The 3,923-nt window shown below is 32.0% G+C and overlaps 1 protein-coding gene across 1 annotated transcript in view; it reads left to right on the top strand.

Moving 5' to 3' along the window:
• Nucleotides 1–3,923, top strand: part of LOC118742107 (protein cappuccino-like) — an 8,223-nt gene that overhangs the window by 2,238 nt on the left and 2,062 nt on the right. The window lies entirely within an intron of this gene.

Raw genomic sequence — 3,923 nt, 5'->3', positions numbered from 1 at the left:
TTAACTGCTGAATTATAGTTAAATACATATTTATAATTTTACCACTTGGTGTTCTGGCTTTTACATATCTAAAACTGAATAACTCAAATCAAATTGGATTGCATTTGCATAATATACCTAATATTGGAATCTGTTTTGATCGTAAAAAATACAACTTGCAATCATTTAGATTATAGTTTTGAAAGAAATTGATTGCAATCGTAAATTATGTAAAAATTGTCAATAACAATCTGCCTAAAATTTCTTTTCCCCATGTAACGGTTATAAAATACGTTAAATCCGCACTATCTGCATTAACAAAAAATATACATTGGAATATTTAAAATAAACCGATTCATATTTATTTTCTAGTAAGAATTGTTTCTTAATTGAAAGTATTTAATACTAATATAATGTAGTGGTTAATGTTTTAAAATGAATTCGCAATATGTCCGCAGCTCAGGTTGATTTAAAGAAATCCGTTTAAATTTTTCGAATTACATCTACTTGAATACAGGATAGGCAGGGTTGCATACAAATGGTAGTTCCGTAAATATTTAAAATATGTTAGTTCATTCAATATTTGCATCTGGGCCAATAAATAATAACAAATATAGCCGAAAAAAACAAAGTTTCAATTAAAACGAGTTTTTATAACCCCCCATAAAATTCCGATTAATTTTAAATACGAAAATAACGATATTTTTTCATGGAGATTTATTTTTTTAATATACCTTGTTTATACCTACACAAAAACCGGATTAGCAAAAAACCGATTGGACTCAACATATATTTCTTTACAGCATTTATCCCCCTGTCTTTATAGCGCACTCGATAAAGTCTTATTCAAAAGTAAACAAAATTGCTATTTTTAAACGACATTTTTTTAATAAATAATTTGCGCGGTTGACCGAAATGGAAACAAACAATAATTGTAATTTATTATAACAATAATACGAATTTAAAACGGGCTGTATAAAGAAAACCAGCCTATTGTCACTTCACTTTCCAATGGTGCTGATTGCTGCAAGAATTATTTAGCGGTTTAGAGCATAATCAACACAATATATGCACATAAATATGTATTATTTCACAGATCTCAGGGTCAGCTTAGAAATACGTTACCAAAATTATATAAAATTTAAGTAGGAATTATTTTTATTTATAACGTAAAAGCGCTATCTGACCCAATCTGATAAGTATATTTCCCCTAACGTTAACCCATTTTATTTAATTTGTCTCTCGTGGAAATATATATTTTATTTATAATTTTCAGATATGTACATATATTTTAAATTTTTGCTTTAATTTTTGTCTCCTTTTAATATTTAATTAGATACCTTAAGATTAAAATAAGCTTAAAACGAAACAGCACAGCAACCCTTTTCTGTTCATCTTGAGAACACAAAACCCTCTTTTGTTAAAATTCGGCGCTGCACAAAATCCTGGCTTTTATATTTTCCAACAAAATACCACTTCGCAACCCTGGATTTTCACGCAGCGTTTCATTCGGGTCGTAGTTTGGCTACTTCGGGCCATTCGGTGTTGTATGCCATATTGTTCACACTGTCATCGCCATATTGAACACCCTGTCAACTAGCTGTCAACCTCACTTGTATTCTTCCACAATGACCGGAATATTGCAATTGAATAAACAATTTTGCACATATGTTTCACTTAATGTATTACAAATGTACTAAAACAAATAAATACGTGTTACAGGCTAACCTAATATTCGCGGCTTGCGTTTTGGTACGCATGCCGTCGAATTTGTTTTTTTGCGTCACCCGAAATTGGCTTGCGTGCGTTTGCATTTGATTTCATTGAGCGAAACGTCAAATCGAAATGTCACGCAGAACAAACATTGGAAATTGAGTTAGCTTCATACGCACGCCGTTCAATTTCGGTTGGTCCCATACAAGTTGTATGTGCATGAGAAATTTTTGACAGTAAATTGGCGGCGTGCGTGAATATTAGGTTAGCCTGTTAAGCTGTGTTCATTTACTCCTCTTATTTTCGTGAAATACATCAAAAGAAATTGCGAAAAGTGCAAGTGTTTTTTTGCAAATAACTCTTTAATTAATTTAAAAAGTTAATTACCGCTCTCGGATTATTATTATTGGCGTTAAACCGGGTCGATTGACACCACTCTCGAAATATTTCATCCATTTTTGGCCATGTAAGCTAAAGTGCACTGCTACTTTCAAATATTTTATTTAAATAAATCCCAAGTAGAAACACTAGTAAATTCGTTAAGTTATTTTTGGTTAACAAAGGATATACCTTATATCAGAAGACATGTTTATATTACGGATGTTGCGAATGTGGAATTGTAGACATCCGCGGATGCGAATGCGGATGCGGATGTCTAACGGCTAACATCCGCGGATGCGGATGCGAATGTGTATGTCAAGTATTCTTAAGAAACAATTAAATTAAGTTTTTGAGGTAATTGAATTTAAAAATTGGATCATTATATTTAAAAAAAAGTAATGAGAACTGCATCGCGGCTGAAATTATCGGATGTATCCTCTTAACTTTCACCTTCTCTTGAAGAATCTAGCATAATGGCGAGATCGTTATTTAAACACCGCTTTGCTCTTTTATTTCAATTTTGGCGCATTTCAATGTGGGATGTGTTACTATAAATTGGCTTTGCTTTTGGTTTTTGTTTAATTAAATTTTCATAATTTTCCCAATTAAATAAGGCAATTTAAAAAAGTTAGGAATTAAAATTTAGAACTTTTTGTTTACTAATTAAATGTTTATGTTCGTTTTTTTGGAAATTAAATAAGTTTTCTGCAAAAAATTTTGAAAAAATACATAAATACTGTTGTTGTTGTTGTTGTAGCGGCTACTGTAAATACTCATAAGTTGGGCTTGAAATTATCCCTGTTCCCCTTACCTTGGAACCATTTAGTGGGAAGCCAATCCATATTCCGTGTGTTGGCACTATATCCAAACCAGGGATGGTAATCATTATGCGTAAAATAATTTAAATCAGCATTTATGTAATTCTTATTTTATGATTTTTAATTTTTCGCTCAGATATAGTAATTACTATCGAGTTTTATATTTTGCCACTTAAACGAAAATGATTATATATAAAATTTAAAAACAGAGCGGATCTTAAATTGAACCAGATCTATCAGGATCATATCGTTGTTGTTGCATTCGCGGGAAAATTTTTTATCCGTAGCCTGATCATTGCCTAAGAAATCACAACTATTATCTTGGTGCGAACAAATAAAAATCATAAAATAATCATTATCTTATATCGAAAAAATAAAAACCGAGCAGTCATAATTCCCTTTGAGGGAAAAATAAAACTAAAATATATATATATATATTTGAAAAATCTTATTTATGGTCCGATTTTAATTATATAAAGAGAAGTCCCTTCTTTTTACAAGAGGTGATCTCGCGAACGGCTGTCCGGATTTTTTTGTTTTTTTTTGAAATATTTGACACCTACTGCAGACTTTCCTAGGATGGTTATAGGCCAGTGATGGGCACCGCGGGCAAAGCTCTTTTAAGCTTTCTATACATTTTTATACATTTTGTATAGTCGAGTGCAGGTTAAAATCTCTCCGCCCGTCGCTTTTATTGGCTGATAATAATTTCGATATATCTATCAAGGGAGTGAGGCATCTCCCATACAAATCGAAGTTTTCATACCGTATAATATCTCTGGAAGTATTAGTAGTAAACTCCTGCAACTTGGTATGGAGATATTTGAAATCAATCCCATACTCATAGAGAAAAGTGGGGGTTATTGGAAAAGGGGCGTGGCGCCTTCCAACCATAGAAACTTTTAATAAAATAAATATTGAATTTCTGTGGACCAATTATACTACCCCATTTTGAAATTGCCACCAACTGTACAATACAGATTCAGTGACGATTCACCATCGAATCATTGTTGGCCCAAGAACTTCTTCGGG

The sequence above is a fragment of the Rhagoletis pomonella genome, unplaced genomic scaffold, assembly GCF_013731165.1.
Source record: "Rhagoletis pomonella isolate Grant_MI unplaced genomic scaffold, Rhpom_1.0 Rhpom_scaffold_00006, whole genome shotgun sequence".
Lineage (NCBI taxonomy): Eukaryota > Metazoa > Arthropoda > Insecta > Diptera > Tephritidae > Rhagoletis > Rhagoletis pomonella.
This window is presented reverse-complemented; position numbering and strand designations above follow the sequence as displayed.